Here is a 19404-nt window from a genome sequence, read left to right as displayed (position 1 = left end):
AGAGTGCCAGGTCCCAGCTTCGATGGGAACATCTCACCACAGAGTAACGTATTTAATGGTGCTCAGCCCTGAGGTCAGAGCCTGGTAATTAGTATAATCCTGTTTTGTACAGTCAGGAGTGCGATCTTTGAGTCCCATGTCTCTGTGACACAGAGCAGAGAGGGAAAATCAAACAACTTAGAGCTGGGTTTTAGCTGCTAGATGGCTCCAGCTCTGGTTTATTTTTCATCTGTTAAGTGTTTGATCACTGTGAGAGCTGGAGCTGGCCTCCCTGTGCTAGAACTGTGTGAGCTAGACCTCTGCCTCCTCCTGGAAAGTATGTTCTTTGGAAAAGATGTGGAAAAACATTTTTGGGTATTGTTATTTTGTCTGTATGCAAAGCAGTTTGCTGAAGTAACATTTCTGATAAAAGAGGCTGAGTGGCAGGAATAAAGATTTCCAGTATCACAGCTCCAGCAAGATTGTAAGCAGCAGCTTGCGTAATGCTGGGAAATTTCATGTACAATGTCTCTTTTCAAGAAGTTCTGCCCTATTCAACTCCTTCTTGGAAGGATGCTTTAGAAGGAGCAGCATATTCTGTTCAACTCTTCTGTGGACTTGCTGGGATCAACCTGTGCTTTGGCACTTGGCACCACTGTTGCCTTGGTAAAATGCTTGCTTTCTCTTTTCAAACATATCCACTGAGAAAAGGGGAACATGAGCTTTCCTTTGTTGGAGCCTGGAGGATTGAACAGCTGTGATTGCAAGGTGCATTTGTGCTCAGAAAAGACTAAATCACAAGTTACATCCCATTAGTGCTCAACACTAAGCTAAAGTGTGCGAGCGTCTTAGTACCACACGGTTAAAACTTGGGGATAATGCAGACGAGATGTCTCTACAGATAGCTTTGGAGCTGTTTAATTGTTTCCCCTAAAGCTCTGGCTGCACTGAGCGTATAAGCCCATAAATAGGGTTCTTAAAGTCACGTAATACCATGAATACCTGGTTTACAGAGTGCTGGGGTGGTATCTATGGGACTCCCAGCACGAGCTCTTACCATTAAGCCAGGTACTGGGAAAAGCTCTCTGGTGGCTCCAGGTGCTGGTTTAGGGCTCAGCACCTCCCCATGTTCCCCTGCTCCCTGGCCAGCCATTGCTTTTGGCTGTGCCCCAGGGAGCCAGCTTGTTCTCTTGGAAACTTGAGGTTGGCTGATGTTATCAGCCTGATAAGCTGAGCCCTTTTTGCACTTTTGGGACCCCCTCAGGTTAAATGTGAGGCTGATGGACACCCATGTGCCCTGCTGGCAGGCAGGCTGTGTTTCCTTGCTCCCTCTGTCTGCTTTGCTGCTGCAGGGCAAAGCCCAGGCTGGCTGCACACAGCCACCACCATGGCTGAGTCCACATGGCCTCATTTATTATTTGGGGCTATTGGTAAAAATGACTCCAGGGCCCCTTGCGAGCAGGTTCTGCCTGTGCCCAGCACCGCTTTGCCTGCTGCGAGCCATCCCGTGTGCTCTTCCCCTCCCTCTGCCAGCATCTCATGTTATTTCAGCTTTTCCTCTAGGATCATTCTCCAGGTAACAATGTTCTTTCTCCGCAACAGTAAAACCAAGCACTTTTCTTAAGACAGGTTTCTTTGTGCTGTTATGTGATTTTTATTTTACTTTTTTGGGGCTTTGTGAACAACCGCTGCTGCAATCTGAGTTTTAGGAGGCTTTTAGGGGGGCCTTTGAGCAGGAAGGACTGGGGGCCTGATCACTGTTTTATGGGATGTGCCAGTCCAGAAAGGAGCCCCTCTTGTCATTTACGTGCAGCTCAGCCCAGGTTTGGAGCCCGACTGACATTGATTCGGCCACAAAACAATAACTTGGAACACTAAACTGATTCCTAGGAAGGGTTATGCTGGGATTCCTCATTTCTCTATAGCCTAGCGAGTACATCAGGTAGGTGATCTCAGATGGACCTTGCCAAATATTTTAATTTTGTCCTCCTTTGGCTGTTGCAAAGCTCAGCACGTTGCACATTGTGATGAAGGTCAGCATCTAGCTGCACCAACTTTCTTCAGCTCAACTTAGACAACAAATGCTAGAGGCAGGCTTTGGGACGTCATATTTTTGTCCAGGATCTTACAAGCAGAGTTTATACTCTTACAAGAACCCTTCCTGCTGCGAAGTCTCTCCAGGGTTGGGATGCCCGTGGGTGCCCCTGTAGTATAAATGCGGCTATTTGCCTGTTTTCTAGGAAAGGTGACTGAGCACAATCATAGTTTTCCTGCTCTGCCGTGGGCTGCGTGGCCGTAGCAGAGCAGCCAGACCTTTTCTGTTTGCTCAGACCTCCACAGCACGGCTGAACGTCTTCAGCAAAGTGCTCTACATGGTAATTAAGTCGCATATGCGGCTCTGTAAGTACGCCATGAACTCAATACCTCCAGTTCCTCTGCAGACACCCCCTGCCACGGTATTTATAGCATACCTGCTAGTGGGTGGTGTGATTCTTTCTTGTATTTTTTATTTTTTTTAAATTTTCATTCATGAAGGATGAGGCTGCGCTGCCCACTCAGGAGCGATGCTGTCATCCTGCGCTGCTGCAGAGCTCAAATTCCTGCGCAGAGGTGTCTGCCCCGAGGCTCCCTGTGGCCAGGCTGCTGGGGCTTTCTGCTGGGCACGGGCAAAGCCCCACCACTTCACATCGCCTCGGCGCCCATTGGGACTGCGGCTCTCATTCAGGCTGGGAGCAGAGCTGCTTTTTGCTTTGTTAGACCCATCTCCCTTTCCTTTGAATCTTTCCTTCTCAATGGTTTTCTGGGATGAATCCAAGCTCCCTTAGCAAGCCCTGTCCTAGGCAGACTGGGATTTTTGTGCCAAGCATTGGTTGACTGAAGGCATTTACCCCCTTTCCTTCTGATGATCAGGGCTGCGTTACCAAGTCCCAGACTCTATACCCAGAATTCCTCATTTTTTTTTGACAGTTCTCCACCTCTTCAGCTTCCCAAGCATCTCCAGCACCCACCCCTGCTCTCCCGTGGTCTCTCTCACTGGCATGCTCATCGCCCCCTTCTCAACAGCTTCTCTTCACTTTCTGATGAACCCTGATGCTTTCCTTGGTGCTTCAGACCCACGCCACCTTCTTTCTTTTCCATGCTGAGGCCTCCATGGGCAAAAAGTCCTTGCTAAAAAAACAACAAACCACAAAATGTGTTAATTCCGCTGCTTGCTTTGCTTGTGAGCCCTTCACCACCTCTCTGGACCATGCCTGGGAGGGGAGCTGGGATGGTTGTGGCTTCAGAGGCTCTTTGTTGTGTGGCTCAGAGGTCTTATGGGCCTCGTGGGCAGGGGGAAGGGATGTGATGTAGAAACAGAGGTGAGAAACTGCAGTACCCAACAGGGATGCAAAGCTGTGGCTTCTGCAACGCAAGGTGCCGGACTCAGAGCCCAGCATCTGACCACAGGGCAGGCGCCCATGTGCCTCCCACCAGCAGACCTCAGAGGACCCCATCGCGATGGTGCCTGGCATCCCCACCTCCTTGCAGCTGGTGGCTCTGACACACACATGGGCACCTGGACCAAACCCACATGCTTTGCACCAGCCTCTGCCCAGCCATCAGATGGATGTTCTGCATCCCTGCTGCTCTCTGCTGGGCCCATGCCAGCAGCCTGAGGGCCAGGCAAATGCGACCATTGTCACGTAGGGTGCTGGGGACACACAGGTAGGTGCATGTCAGAGTGCTGCACTAGGGCCTGCACAGCACCAAAGCGTCAAGGTGGTGTTTTCGGCCTTGCCCTTCCTCAGGGGTAGGGAATGTCAATACAATAAAACTCACTTATATGCCTAACATGAGACTAGACATCCTTGGAGGGCAGAGTTATTTCTTAGGCTTTCTAGACAGCTGCTGGGGGCCTCAATGCAGTTTGGAGGAATAGAGGAAATCTGTTATAAGGATACGGCCCTGATGAACAGGTTGCTTTGAAAGAGTGAACTTCTAGAGATATATACCAGTAAGCTGTGTAAATAAACAAGCCCAGGGATAAGTTTTCTTCCTTTTGCTTATATGACTGCACATGCGATTTTTTTTTTTTTAATTTTTGCCCCTGGAATCTAATAAAGGAAAACATTTTGAAGAAATTACGTCAATTTAAACAGTGTGTTGAAGAGAGAGCTCTTCCTACAGCTCCCCAGTCCATCTCCATCTCTGCTGGGAGAAAGTGGAACAAAACTAGATTGAGATGAATTGAGAGCAAGGCTGGCGTCCTGCTTGGGGTGGCCTCCCTCAGGCTGGTGGTACCCGTGTTTGAGCACTGAGCTGTGGGATGGGGATTGCTCAGATCTGGTGGCAAGTCCAAGCTGCCCCTCTTATGGGGACCCTCTGTAGTCCTGCTCCTGTTTCAAGAGGACTGCTTTCTCTTGAGTGGTTGAATTTCTTTATATCTCTGAACACAAGTGAAAGATGTGGGAAATGGAAACAAGGGACAGAGGTAGAGCCGCACCAGGAGGGTTGAAGGGAAACTGTAAGTGAGCAATTACTAAGCAAAGGCCCTGCTGGAAGAGGTTTGTTTTCAGGCAAAGGATTGCAGGAACTGAGGACAAATTCCCCCAAGCACTAAGGAGAGCTTCAACAAGTGGTTTTCCATGGACTCATGGCATTCAGCAAACTGAGAGAGCTGCGTTATACTTCTTCTGGCTCCTGGATCTCCAGGAAGGAGATGCAGACTTCTGGGTTTCTGATAAAGTAGACTTCCTTTTTACATCTCTTGTAGTCCCTTTAGAAATAAAGCAGAGGCCTTCTTTCCAGAGGTCTGTGAGCTGCAGCTGGCAGGTGAGGCGGCAGTGAGTGCTTAGATCAGGCAGGACGGTGCTGGCATGGCTGTGGTGAGCTGGAAGCACCAGGACCTTCAGACTTCAGAGCTGTTCCTGGCCTCCACGTCTCTGGGACATAGAATCACAGAATCATCAAGATTGGAAAAGACCTCCAACATCATCTAGTCCAACCATCACCTTACTACCAATGTCACCCACTAAACCATGTCTCCAAGCATCGTGTTCAACTTTCCTTAAACATTCCCAGGGACAGTGACCCCACCACCTCCCTGGGCTTGGGGAAGTGAAAGGTCTGTGTCAGGAAAGCAGATTGGGTGAGATCTTGCTGCTCCAGTGCTCTGCTGAACCGGATGAGTGAGTCTGATGTATGGATGCTGTGGGCTTTTTCTTTGCCCTGCATCTCACCAAACCAGCCTCGAAGCACTGCCAGCAGATTTTTGAGAGAAAGTGAGTTTTGTCTGATTAGTGGTGGCTTTCTGGGTGCCGCTGACTGCAGCCAAGGAGGATTTGTTCACTTAAAGTATCTTCAGGTTATGCCTAGCAGCCTGTTTTGTCTACTCCCATGACTTGGTCATCTACAGTAGTTCAAAGTATGGGAAAATGTTACAGCATCAGATGGGGCTTACTTTGCAATGGGGCTTGACTCCACGAGGTGTATGGCAGCGATGGATTGAGCTAGCCATGGGTTGTGTATGATCTGACACTTGATGTCACAAGATCCTGGCTGGTTTTCAGCCTAGCACAGATTTGGTTTGCCAGATTGTGCTGCAGCAAGGGCCAGATCAGAGCAAGAGGAGGATGGTTCCCAGCCCTGACCCACCTGAGTGGGGGCCTGGCTGGGTCTGGCTATGGGGACAAGGCACATAAAAAAAAAATAAAAATCTGTGCCTACCCTATTCCCCCTCTTCCAGAGCTTGAGAGGGGAATCATTGTTATGTGTCACTGCTGAGAGAGCAAGTTATTTTCCTTGGTCTGGCAGGTCGGAAGAGATGGGCAGGCTCAGAACTGCTCCTGGGAAAGGAGACCCCAGAGCTGGCAGCACGGGCAGGGAGGAGATGCTGTTGCGAGCTGTGCTTGAAGCTTCTGAAGATCTGGACCCAGATCTCGGTGTGGGCACTGACACACAGGTGCTGCTCTCTGGCTGCAGTGTTGCTAGCTCTTGTAGCTCTGGCTGCTCAAACTTTCTGTGGTTTTCCGTTTCCATTGTTTAGTTTGGACTTGCACAGCTACTTGCATGAGATGTTTGTTTGGCTTTCTTTTCTACTTAAATAAATGCCTTTTCTCTCTTATTGCTCTTGACTGCAGAGTAGAGTTTCAAAGCAGGACTGTGCTGTCTCAAAATCTAGATACACCCTTTTTGGGAGTCTTTTGGAAAACTCCACTTTCTCAGACAGTCTCTGCCTTGTGAGGGGGCCTGGTTGTGGAGGTGTAAGCACATGGGAATGTGACAGGGTCGTGAGTACAGACCCCAGCTGCGGAATTTCACTTCTGGTTTGATGTCTTGAATGTAAGCTGTGGATTTCTGCCTGGAAGTGGCAGGCTTCCTTCTGTATCAATATCAGTTGGATCTGGTATTACATATTCCATGCTATAAAAACATGATTAGAACAGAGACAATAAACAGAACAGCCATCACTGATGCCACATAATGCATTGTGTCCTTACAATATAAATTTTTCCATTTCCTTTTCTAATTTCTAGTAATTGAGCTCAATGAGCCTGCTTGGAGCTGATTTCTTGATACAGTTTTCTTTACATCTTTTTCTGATTTCTGGCCTCACTCCAGCTGCTTGCTTGATGGTGCATTTTATTTTAGCTTCTTAATTTGCTGTTAGAATTGTCAACACCACGGGGCCCCCTTGCTGCTTTCCTTTGCTTAAGTAAAGTGGATATATTTCTTAGATTAGTTAACCACTTGGCTGCTGCTAATATAACAAAGCTTACAGGTGTTATTGGAAGGCACCTGCTGTGTTAGTGGCAGGTGAGGTTTAGGCAGGCAAAGCTGGCCTGAGGGCTGTGCCGATGAACGTGTCAGGTATGCTCGGGTCAGGAGCAAGCCGAGGACGTGGAGGTGAATTTACTGGATTCATCCTCGCTTGCCTTCAGTTCTAGTGATGTCCTTGCACAGCTCGCAGCTGCCCAGCAACAGTCTCAAAGGACCAGCTGCAGATGCAGCCGTTGTCTTTTCCCCCATCCACACACAGGTAATCGCATTTGAAAAAATATTATGGGCTTGCAAGCTAGCTGCTTTTGTGCAGATCACTCTGATCGTGCATCTGAGGAGGTCAAAATCTCAGTCTTTGCAAGTCCACGCAGTTCTGTTGACTGCTGCAGAATGGCGCTGACCTCCAGCTACCTCAGATCTGGCTCGCTGCCTTCGCAGCTATCTTTCATGCTGGCTTTTGTTGATGCAACAGAAAGCATTTCCATCTTCTCTTTATCCAAGTAACAGACGTGAACAAATCAGGGTTGTGATGAGGCAAAATAAAAATACGAGGCATAAAACAGAAGCACAAATGCTTTCCTTCATGACTTCTTTGTTCCCCTCTGCGGCTAAGGGTTATATGGTTTTATAGGAGAGCTTTCCCCAGTGTGTTTTTCTTGCATTACCCATTTACATTTTGCAGAGCTCAGTTATGCGAGTAAGCAGTAGCTTTTTTGCAGGTGTCCCTACGCATTTTCCCTTTTCCAGAAGTTCTCTTTTTTTGACACAGTGCGTTCTAGGCACTGCCATGCTATTGCTAGGTGAAATGTCCCAGCTGGTCTGCGTTTTCTGTTGCCTGAATGTTAAAAAAAAAAAAAAAAAATTGGTCCTAGAACATACGATACCCCGTGGAGCTGATTTTTCTTTTTAGCTTTCGTGTGGGTCTTTCAGGTTGATGGTCACACGATTCTCCTGACACTGTGACCATGCTGTTGCCTGGTGGCTGTATAAGACATCTTGTTCCATTGCTCACAGGAGAATCATCATTGAGAAAATAAAGCACATGTTTGTAGCCTGTTACTCAAGTGCTGATCTGCTTCTTCGGCTGAATCATTACCCCATGCACATAATCACTGTTTATTGTTTACCTTGCTTCTGAATTAATCAGCAAGTTGCTTTATAGAGGAGAAAGGAAGAAGCATTTTTTTTTTTAACCTTGCTTATGGCAAAATCTCTTTGGTTTCCTCATTGCTGCAGAATCACTTCTGCATCATGGGCAAAATAACTTTCCTTACATCTCATATGTGGGGCTCATAGTCTAGCACACAGTTGTGACTATTGCTGCATTGGAGAATGTCTAATTATGCTTATTTTTGTGTTATGTGGTGACTAGGAATTGGATTTAAAAAAAAAAAAAGCTTGATCTCATTGTCTTGTGTGCTATGCTAAGGAATGGGAAAGAATAATAATCCCTGCCATGAAGGGAGTGCATTGCCTCCTTGTTGGGTGGACAAAACAGATGACCAAGGGAGATGTGGTTACTCTGTGGGTAGGGTTTAGCAGCAGACTGTAAAGCTAATGATACAAGCTGCTGATACAAATTAGGCACACTCAGCCAATGCCATCAATAGCACAGTTCCTTTTGCAGTAAAGAAACTGCAATTACTTTCTGTTTATTAGCCAAAAGAGGGTTTCGTTGCTGTTGTTTTTTTCCCTTGAACACAGACATCTGCAGAAGATATACATCAGCCCACTTGTAGCTTGAATAGAAGACAATTTTGAGCTTGATGGTGATGGGAAAAAAAAACAACAATGGTTAATAGTTTCTAGCTTTAATTCTCTGTTGGGTACTTGTATTGGCAAAGGCTGTCCACCCTTGGAGACAAGTGGGTGGTGATTTGCATGGAAAGGAAGAAGGAAGATAAAGTTGGAATGTAAAGTAGAAAAAGAAATTGCCATTAATTGGAGAAAAGCCTGGTTTCATCCTAGTTAACTTTAGGTACTTGGATCTGGTGCCTGTGGCAGGAGATTAGGCACTGTGGAGAGAAGCAGCTCCATGGGGCTTCTCCAGGTGGTAGAATTGCCCCAGGGGACACCTGAGTGCAGTCGGGAGAGAGAAGTGAGTATGTCTCTGGGCAGCTGGTGTGCTGCTGGGTACTCTACCCCATCTGCCCTTTGTGCCAATCCTCTCAGGCTCTGCTGTGCTTTGCTTTCCCCCAGTCCTCAAAGTGGGGAAATGAAACTGGACGTGGCAGTCAGAGGGTGAGAGTTGGGTCAGATGGAGGTTGTGAAGCTAAATCCATTAATCCTTGAAAATCACCTGGCTCGTTCAGGTGGATTTTGTGATTTGCAATGGAGCCAGAAGGTCTCCAGCCATATGCGGGGATCATTTTTATGTTGCAGACTGGTAATGTTGGGGCTTCAGTTACTATCCCTACACTTATCCATCCTGGTTTCCGAAATCTGAGACTGCAGTGTGAAGCTCTGTGGCATGCTGCCACTCAGCACGTGAGACAAGTGTGTATTTACATTGTTTATGCAGAGCACATACAGCAGTTTTTACAGCCTGAGGTAAAACTTTAATAGTTGTTTGATGGTAAATTTCCATGTCAGCTGCTCTGGAATTTGGTTTCAGGGCCGAGCCAGGAGAAGCATATTGTAGCTGGGGGATTCCTGGTTATGTGAGAGCCACAAATGTGACCCGGGAAGGCAGAGATCCAAGAGGAGAATGCAGAGTTTGAATGATAACAGTTGCCTCATTCCAAGATGCAAATGAAACACCAAATGTTCAAGTTCAAGCTGGGGTGGCAGCTTTTTTTTTTTTTTTCCCCTCTTGAAGGATCTGGCCACCCCCAGACTGGGTCTGATGCAGTTCTTTCTTGAACATATTGAAGGCAGAATTCATCATCTTGGTAACTTTTTCCATATGGCTGTTATTCCTCCTGGAAATAGTTCTGTGTTTGGCTTCCTGTTCCCTGGTCCTCATTTCCCATGTCTGATTTCTCCCTTTCTTCTCCCTTTCTTCTCCCTTTCTTCTCCCTTTCTTCTCCCTTTCTTCTCCCTTTCTTCTCCCTTTCTTCTCCCTTTCTTCTCCCTTTCTTCTCCCTTTCTTCTCCCTTTCTTCTCCCTTTCTTCTCCCTTTCTTCTCCCTTTCTTCTCCCTTTCTTCTCCCTTTCTTCTCCCTTTCTTCTCCCTTTCTTCTCCCTTTCTTCTCCCTTTCTTCTCCCTTTCTTCTCCCTTTCTTCTCCCTTTCTTCTCCCTTTCTTCTCCCTTTCTTCTCCCTTTCTTCTCCCTTTCTTCTCCCTTTCTTCTCCCTTTCTTCTCCCTTTCTTCTCCCTTTCTTCTCCCTTTCTTCTCCCTTTCTTCTCCCGCTAGAGTGTAGTTGTGGGTCCTTTGCAATTCATAACTTTAAAACGAGCCTGTATTGAATTTTGGATGAAAGATTGTCACAGAGCAGTTAGGTATGCGTAGTGCTGCTGCTCTGCGTAGCATGCACGTCTCTAGCCCACTTGTTCGCTCAGACGTACTCGCTCCTCCACGTGGTTACAGGCGCTGGGCTCACTCATCCCAGCTCGCATGCACATACTCATTCACATCCTTTGCCAAGTCCTCAGCTCCACCTCAGTGTCGAAAAGAAGGAGAATTAACTTCTGTGCTGCTCTGGATGGTCTTTATATTAGCGTACCTTCATATGGATGCATGTTGCCACTGGTCTGCTACTGAAATGGAAACAGTTTAGTGGGACTCTGTGCTTCTCTAAGAGCTAATAAAATCAAATCAGCATGTTTTGTGCTCCTTTATTAAAGCAGTGCTTCTGCCTCTGGTTGCTGGGCTGGGGCAGGGAGTTTAGGTTCAGTCCTGCTTCTTCACAGTGAATCCTGATGGAGATCTCACAGGTGTGACTTCAGCCACCCAAGGAGGGTTTGTTGACAGCAGTGTTCTCACAGCCATCTCTGTGCCCTGATATTCTCAGTGACTAGCACCTGGTGCCGAGGGGGGTTTGTTCTTTGCTGGAACAACCTTGAGGTGCTCCATTGCTGGTGACAATCCTGAGTGACTGCCAACTCCCAGAGAAGTGCTCAGGGCCAAGAGTTCAAGGCTCTGAGCCTGCATCATTAACAGCCTGCATCATTGCAAAATGATGTTTAACAGTGTAAATTGGTTGCCCATGAAAGTTAGGAGCTGATGAAAACTCTAGAGAGAAAGGAACAGAATATAGGCTGCCTCCCACGCACTGCTTTGCCCGACACCTGTATCTCAAATTACATTCATTTCGAAGGAAAGAGGATGAGCATTTGCTAAGCAGACCCAGAATATCCACCTGAAAGCTCTAATGCTCATTTGATTTGTGCTGTCATACTCAACAGCATCCACTTCTCCAGTGGTACCAGGCTGTGGTAGCACCCCATCGGTGCCAAACACTGACTTCACTGGGATGTCTGGCATATTGCAGGTCAAGCTCTGAATGTCCAGATGGCAGCAAATTACCCATTAGGTGAATAATTAGGTTTTCTGGAAGAGAACAGGACCTGTGGCTGACCTGCGTTCCCAAGAGACACTGCTTAGTAACCTTAGATCTTGGTCCTGCAGTTGATGGCCTTGGGGACATGGAGTCCTCTTGGCTCTCCTAGATGCTGGATAAGCACAGTACTTTCTGTATATGCAACCCATGGCAGAAGGGGCACAAAATATGTTTCTTTCTCTGCTGGACAACGTTAGATGGAGTATGGAGACCAAGGAAAGCTATGCTTTTGGAGCTGAAGCTTTTCCGAGCTAAGAAAACAGCTTCTGAGATACACCAGAAGGCTGTGCTGCCTAACCACAAGACCTGGGCAGGCTGGAGAGCTGGACAGGAAGAAACCAGATGAGGTTTAGTAAGAGCAAGTGTAGAGTCCTGCACCTGGGAAGGAACAACCGCACGTATCAGTACAGGCTGGGGATGACCTGCTGGAGAGGAGCTCTGTGGAGAAGGACCTGGGGGTCCAGTGGACGACAGATTGACCATGAGCCATCAGTGTGCCCTGGTGGCCAAGAAGGCCAAGGAGATCCTGGCGTGCATTAAAAGGAGCATGGCCAGCAGGTCAAGGGAGGTGATCCTCCCCCTCTACTCTGCCCTGGGCAGGCCTCACCTGGAATACTGTGTCCAGTTCTGGGCTCCCCGGTACAAAAAAGGCAGGGATCTCCTTGAAAGAGTCCAGTGGAGGGCCACAAAGATGATATGGGGCCTGGAGCATCTCCCCTATGAGGAAAGGCTGAGAGACCTGGGTCTGTTCAGCCTGGAGAAAAGAAGACCGAGAGGGGATCTTATTAATGTTTGCAAATACAAGTGTGGGAGATGGAGGGATATGGCCAACCTATTTTCAGTGGTCTGTGGGGACAGAACAAGGGGCAATGGCCACAAAATGGATCACAGGAACTTCCGCACCAACATGTGAAGGAACTTCTTCATGGCGAGGGTGACGGAGCACGGGGACAGGCTGCCCAGTGTGGTTGTGGGGTCTCCTCTGGAGATATTCAAGGCCTGTCTGGACGCCTACCTGGGCAACCTGCTCTAGGGAACCTGCTTTGGCAGGGGGCTTGGACCTGATGATCTCTTGAGGTCCCTTCCAACCCCTACAATTCTGTGAGCTCCTGGCTGATGGTTTCCTGAGGTCGGTAGGGGTTGGTAGGTGTAGCAGGATCTCAAGAGGTTATCGGCCTCACCGCAGATGATGCTGAGCTCATTAGCACCACCTAGCAAATGACAGAGAATAAAGTCCCTGAGAGCAGGCTGGAAGTGATTTAAAGCAGCTTAGAACCCCTGAAATGAGGAGGGAATTGCAAGTTGGTTTGTCTTGGCCAGAAGCTGGTTTGTAGGGTAACATCCAGATGGGAACTTGTGAGGAACAGCCCAGTTATTGGCACAGGGTTGCTGGCAAATGCTCTCCTTCAAGCCCTCCAGGCGTGTGCTGCCAGCAGACACACTAGGACTGGTGTGCAGGTACTGCTTGACTGGCCTGGAAAAATTGGATTTGGTGGGTCTCGGAGGGATCCTCTCTTTCAACATCTGATAGGAATGAAATACATTGAGAGCTTTTGGGAAACTGATGCTCTCACCCAAAACAATCTTTTCTGTTCTCTTAAAGACATGGTTTCTTTTGCTTTTGACTTGCTTTCTTGGCAGTCTGTTCAGTCTGTACCATGGGCTCACCAGACTCTCCCAAAGTAGCCTTGAGCAGCCAGTGCAGCCCCCATTTTTGTGGGGTCATTTGTGGCTTTCCCAGCTGAGACATGAAACGTGAGCAAGCCTAGGAAGGGGACAAGGGGATGGATGGAGAAGGTTTTCCCTGGGCTGTCAGCTGACCCGTACTCAGCTTTCCAGATGGAGGTGGCCTTTTCACCACCTTCCACCCAAGGATTGTTTAGTCAATGGTAGGACAACACTGGTGCAGTGGTAATCTGGATGTTTCTTGCTGGAGCAGCTCAGGGCGTTGCTGAGAAGGCAGACGCACTGCCAGCATCTTACAGACAGTGTACTTGGCGTTATCCTTGATATTCAGCATTGTCCTATTAATTTCTCACATTAAAAGCTATCGCCCTTGCATGAGGAGGAGGAGAGGTAAGGACAGATGCTGGCACCTCTGCTTTTCCACCCACCAGCAGAGGGTCACCTCTCTCTAGGCATGGAGGATGGCTCATTTCCTACAGAATAGCTGTGCTTGGTGAAATATGCTCTCTGACACAGTGCGCTGTAGCAGATATATGCCAAATACATTCAGGTGTTAAGTGAACAATACTGAATGTTTTTAACCTCCTTTGCTGAAATATTAGATCAGTCTTGCAAGAATCCCCTGATGCCAGGTGAATGCTCTCCTTAATCCCTCTTTGTATGTTGGGGAAACTGAGGCACACACTGGCTACGTGCCTTTGAGAGTGTGTGCTTGGTAGTCCATGCTCTGAATCATTGAACTGCTCCCAGATTTCCCTCCTCTTCTCCGCCCTGAAGTCAGTAGTGGATTTTGCACTCCAGGGTATGGTAAATAATGACTGGTTGTCACTTGGTGTCATCTCCGCATGAAGACTGATGCCATATTCATTGTGTTGCCGTGAGCCTGACACAAACAGAGGCAGTGAACTGTCAAATATTAAAATTTGACCCATGACTCTCATTCTGGCATGCAGACATGTTTACGGTCTTGGGCCCTCATTTCCTCTTCAGTCTTTACCTAATACCTTAGAACTTTCCCTGACTCTGCTGGCACTCTCATTAGGAGATTTTGTTTTAGGGTACACTCAGCTCTCACCAATGTTTTGTCAGACAGACAAAGGTAATATTTCAGGAACCTGCCAAGATCCCACGATCCTCCCTGAAGTGCCAGTCTCAGCCATCTGCACCCCTTCCCACACCCAAACCCGATGCTCGTGCTTTTGTTTCCTTTCCGTTTCCCACCCCAAGGCCAGAGCAGAAGCAGCAGGGCTCCAGCTGGACTTCTCAGTGCTTTGAGCATGGACAGTTCCCAGGTGTCTTTCAAGGACATACCACGTGCACCAGCCTACCTTTGGCATGCAACTTGGGTCTGAAGCATCCTGGCAGACCCCACTGTTGCCCACTGGGCAGTCCAAAATACCAGCCTGACACATACTTCAACCATTTTTTGGCCTTCAGTGAGGGCTAGAAGGCTGATTGCTTTGCTGTCTCTAGTAGCCAATGTGTGATTTGCATGATAACGAAGGGTGAGTGTTAATTGCTGGATCCTTGCAGCTTGGGTATGTCCCTTGGTGCCTTGGGTTTCTTGTGCTTGGTCTGGCTCTTCCCTGTGCTGCAGCCTTTCCTCTCACCCTGCATCAGACCAGCTAACGGCGGGGGGTCTCCTGCAGAGCTCTCTGATATTTCTCTCTTGGCGTTCCTGTAGTGAACGGCAGCGCAGCACACTTCCCCCTTTAATTAGCCTAACGCCATGCAGGAGGCAGCGGGGCTGTTTGTTTAGCTGGAGGGTCCAGAGGCACAGCCCAAGGCACTAGTGAGGGGAAGTTTTGACGTTTTGGGATGTGATGCTGTGCCAGAGGGACCCGAGCTGGCACAGAGTGAGCTGTGCACAGCCACGCTGCTGTGATAGCATCCATAGGGGACAGCCTGGGTGCCACTGGCAGGGGCCATTCTGCCCTGGATGAGATGCCCCTCCTCCCAGCAAGGTTACATGGCTCAGGGGGAGGGCTGTGCTCACGTACCAGTGCGGTTTCAGCTCTGGAGCTAGGCTGGATGTTGCAGCATGGTGCCGTGTTGCATGGAGAAGCATTTAGCCCCAGCAGGCACAGCTGCTCTCTTGCATCTTGGCAGCCCACGCTGTGGTCATGTCAGAGAAATCGAGCTGCTCTCAGCTGTTGTACCCTGCTGGAGCCATGTCTAGAAGGTAAATTTTGGTGTTTCTGCAGGTGTTATGAACTACTGCATACCACGCAGCTGCCTGGAGGGTCACTGAAGTGAAACTGCTCGCTGTAGCCCTCCGACTCCTTGCAGCTCCTTGACGCAGCTATGAATCTTGCTCCATTCTCGCTGAAGGTTGAGGTTAACAACAAGCTCCTGAATTCCGTGCCTTGAATTGTTCCTTCAGGGCCAAGGATTATGATTATTGCAGGATGAACCCTTGTGGTGTTTGGATTTGCAGGGTTAACTAGTTTCTCAGAGGTTAATATTAAGCAAGTATGATAAATAAATAATGAGGCATGTTGGTGGGGGTGATGTGAGCAGTCCAGGAAATGTCCGGGTCTTGTGAATTATCCTTAGAAAGCATTATACTGTATTATTTAGCAGGCCCAGCTCTAACCACTGCTTGGTGCGTTAAGTGCCCCTGTCTCTGCAGAGATTGACTCGGCTGGTAATTTTTTCCATTGAGATTTCTATGTTTTTCTCTGGTGACCTTAATTCAGGCCCTTGTGCTGGTCAAGGTGGCAGATGCCATGGAAAGAGATGCTGCTGGGCACTAGCTTGCCCTCTGTGGCCCTTAGGTTTGATCCCAGCCTTGGGGAACTCCTGAGGGCAGGTCTGATGGATGTAAGGGCAGGGCTCAGTGTTTCTACATGTATTGTGCACCTAGGTTTTGGGTTTCCCAATAAAGCACAGATCTCTGGTCTTGAGGACTTCCACCAGCATGAGATTTACAAGATCTTGTTGCTAAATGTGCCCTTCTCGTGCTGAGAATGGGAGCAGAATAGATAACTGAGATTTATCCCTGTAGACCCTTGTGACCCTGTCCTAGAGACCAAGATTCCCATTAATGGGAATTTCTCTCTTTGTTACCCTTACTCATAGCCAAGGTAGGAGACATGCAAAGATCTTTAGAAGCTTAAAGTTGCTCTGGAAAGATTAGGAGAAGGAAGATGAAGGAGAGTTAACTTGGCTGCATCATGGTGGCTACATGCATTTGAAGTCAGCCTTGTGTGGAAAATGGTGTCTCATGACCAAAGTGAGAGTTTTGGTCCTGAAAGCACAGAAATCTTTTTGAAGGCCAATGTCCTGCTTGCAGCATCCACAGCGCTGCTTGCTAGAGGTCAGGTACTGGGGAGCAGGAGATGGCCCCATCCTGTCCCTGAGCAGCCCCATGATGAAAACCAGCTCTTGGTATTTGGGCCTGAGACCAGACTTTGCCATTCCCTTCAATGCAGGAGTTTTCAAATAATGCAATTTTCTGCTTTCTTTTGCTTGCAGTGCTCTGGGTCTCCTTATTCTTGGCACTGTATTGCCTTTCTGAGCCCAGTTTATGCCAATGGAGAAGACAGGCACCAGGTATTATACTTCAGTTTGGTCCTTTCCTTCCTTGCTGTCATCCCCATGAGACAGATGGGTGCTCCTGCCTGGGACAGGACATCTCCCTGGGCTCCTGGTAGCCACCCACAAGAAGGCCAGTGGCTCTGGAGCACTTGCATAATGGGCAGAGCATCCAAGTGGGCTCTGCTGAGCTGCAGCAGGGCTAAAATGCTGCCTTTTGTCTATAAATAGAGTGAGTAGGCCAGTTTGCCTTGAGATACGAACCCTTCATCTCCCGAGAGCATCCTAAACTTTCCTTTCATGCCTGTTGGAGCTGGGATTGTGAAGAAACTAATTCCTCCCTATTCTTTGATCCCTGGTCTTTCCTCTGCCTGTGGTTGGATCTTTAGCCTCAGCTGCAGGCTGAGTGCTCCTGTCCCACCCTGGTGCTGGGCGCTCCACTGGGGGAAGCTTGGTGGGAGATATCGGAGGGCTTTCTGCAGGTGGCTTCCTAGGATAGGGGAAAACGTGAGGGTTCATGTGAAGAGAGGTTTTGCAGAGGTAGTGGTGGGCAGTTTCCTCCTGATAAAAGCATACAGGCAGGCAGTTGAAGGGCTTGGACTGGTACGGAGAGCTGCTGGAGGTGTTTCCCAAATGAATTCTAGCTTTGCTTGCGGCCGTGTGCGCAGGACCATTGCGGTGCTGCAGGAGAAAGCCATGTTCTGCTTATGTCTGACATCCCTCATCGTCATGAGCTCTTGGGTTACGAGGTTTCGTACATCTGGCCCCACCAAGGAAGGCTGAGTGAGTGTGGTACGGTTCCTTTCGATCCCTGCTCAGCACTGTCCATCTCTCCTTGCCTCCAGCCTTGGCCCAACCACCATCTGTCCCCATTCTGAGCCACCCTGCCTAGCTGCAACCACGTGGGTTATTTTTCATCCGAGGCCAAAAGCAATAACCCCCCTACATTGCCCATTGCTGGAAGCAAAACTGAGCAGAGCCTCAAAAAAAAAAAAAAATCCCCATAAATTCCCCTGATTTGGTGTTCTGAGTTCAATCATTTTTTTTAATGGCCTCTTATTCCAGCCCTGAAACCTTGTGTTAAATTTGCAGCTCTGTTTCCCTTACCAACTTGAAAACGTCGCTGTGCTGAAGGCTTCAAGTTGCTGGTTAGGTACCGATTCATTTTAACTCACTCCTGCTGCAAGGGATAAACGAAATATGCCGAGGAGCTAATTAGCTGGGATGTTTGAGGCCATTTCTCTAGCCAGGTGCTCTGGTTCTTATTTCTCAGTTGGCCCCAGCTCTGCCTCCTGCCAGCTTCTCCCACCAGCGCTCTGCTCTTACAGACCATGGCAAACAGCTCGCAATATCAACGCGGTGCTGGCGTGGTTCCCCCGAGAGCGTGCCCTTGCTGGCTGAGCCTGGCCTGTCCCTGCCTTTCTGGTAACTGTGGTTCTCTCTCTGTGACCTCAAATTTCCTTTCTCTGTAGCAAACGGATCTTTTTAGGAATTTCCAAATGGGTTTTCAGGAGGAGGCCTTTGCAAAGGAAGTGCTTTCTTTGTGCAGCTCAGCCCATCCGGCTCTTGCTGAGCTCCGTGCTCTTGCTGAAGGCAGGGATGACTCAACAGAGCAAACCTCCTGCTTCCCCCAGGTGCCAACTGACAACGGGCTGATGCAAAAAAGCGCTGTCTGTGTGCATATGCATGCATCTATATATACATAACATCTGAGGAATAACATCTGAGAAACTGGAAGATTTGCCTCTCAGGCTGAAAAACAATTCTGGGGGCTTGTTCCTCTCTTTCTCTCTTTGCCATAGGTTTGTGGCTGTGCCACAGTGGGTCATGAGGCTGAGGCTGGCCCCTTGGAGGCTGTGGGAGGACATTTATGGGATGGTTTTATTCATTATCACAGCTGCAGTGGGATGTTGTCTCCGGTGTCAGTGCTGGCCAAAAGAGAGGCAGGTTTTGGCAGGGGGGTGGCAGCCGCTGCCCTTTCCCTCGTGCACAGACGTGGGCTGCTTCGGGTGGGGGCTGCCTGGTAACGTGCCCCCGTCGTCCTTCGGGAGTTACTGCCTGTAGTTCTCAGCACCGTGCTTGGTGTCCTCCAGACAAAGGAGCTGGGGATTAGAAGGAACGTGTATTTATTTCATGCTTCTTTCTCTCTGGCTTACTGACTTTAACACCTTTGAATCTTACTGAAGCCTGTTTCTTGTCCTGAGACTTGGAATTGATTCTGCTTCCTTCTCTTTTGGTGGCTTTCCTCGCTGGCTCATAAGTTTCGCCAATAAATCCACAGGCATCAGCCCATGGTAGCTGAACACTGGTCTGCAGAAAACTGTTTTAAAAAAATCTCTGTATAAAAAGTCAGATCATCTTTACTTTTGATTCTGATTTCCCAGTCCTGAAATTATTATTATTATTATTAGTTTGGTAGAAAAAACAATAGAAGTGATGAGATTGGTTTTCTCCTCATGTTGCTCTGTCATCCCAAGGTAGATCTGCAGCGGTTACCAGAAAAATCCTCCAGAGACTGAGATGAATCAGTTACCAGTTCAGGCAGATGCTGGCAGAAGTCTGTGTGGCTGGGGAGCACCGTGCAGCAGGGCTTTGCTACCTTTGGTCTGCCCCATGATAGGAGCTTGTGCCTTCCTTTCGTGCCTCTCCATGTACGAAGATGCAGTTGCAACCCACTCGGGGGGAGACAACTGACCCAAGTGAACACTTATTTGTATTTAGGCCGTGCTAGCTGCATTCTTTCCTTTGCTCTAAAGACAGACTGAATTTTATGAGACTGGTCCAAGCATGTGGTGGATTGCAAACTGGTTAGGGATAATGTGTGTCATTTGGGTCAAGCTTGGGTGAATTAAACTCTAGTCTGGAAAACTGCAGGAATTCAGGATATTTTGTTCTAGTTCCTTTTCTGCTGAGTCTTTGCTGAAGGCTGCAGTGGACCTCGG

The 19404-nt window shown here is 48.4% G+C and overlaps 1 protein-coding gene across 14 annotated transcripts in view; it reads left to right on the top strand.

The window, feature by feature from the left end:
* LOC308180364 (voltage-dependent N-type calcium channel subunit alpha-1B-like) overlaps positions 1-19404 on the top strand; it is a 283793-nt gene that overhangs the window by 49630 nt on the left and 214759 nt on the right. The window lies entirely within an intron of this gene.

Source organism: Anser brachyrhynchus (assembly GCF_964034855.1).
Source record: "Anser brachyrhynchus genome assembly, chromosome: 19".
Taxonomy (NCBI): domain Eukaryota; kingdom Metazoa; phylum Chordata; class Aves; order Anseriformes; family Anatidae; genus Anser; species Anser brachyrhynchus.
The sequence above is the reverse complement of the archived record's forward strand: the minus strand, read 5'-3'. Positions and strand labels throughout refer to the sequence as shown.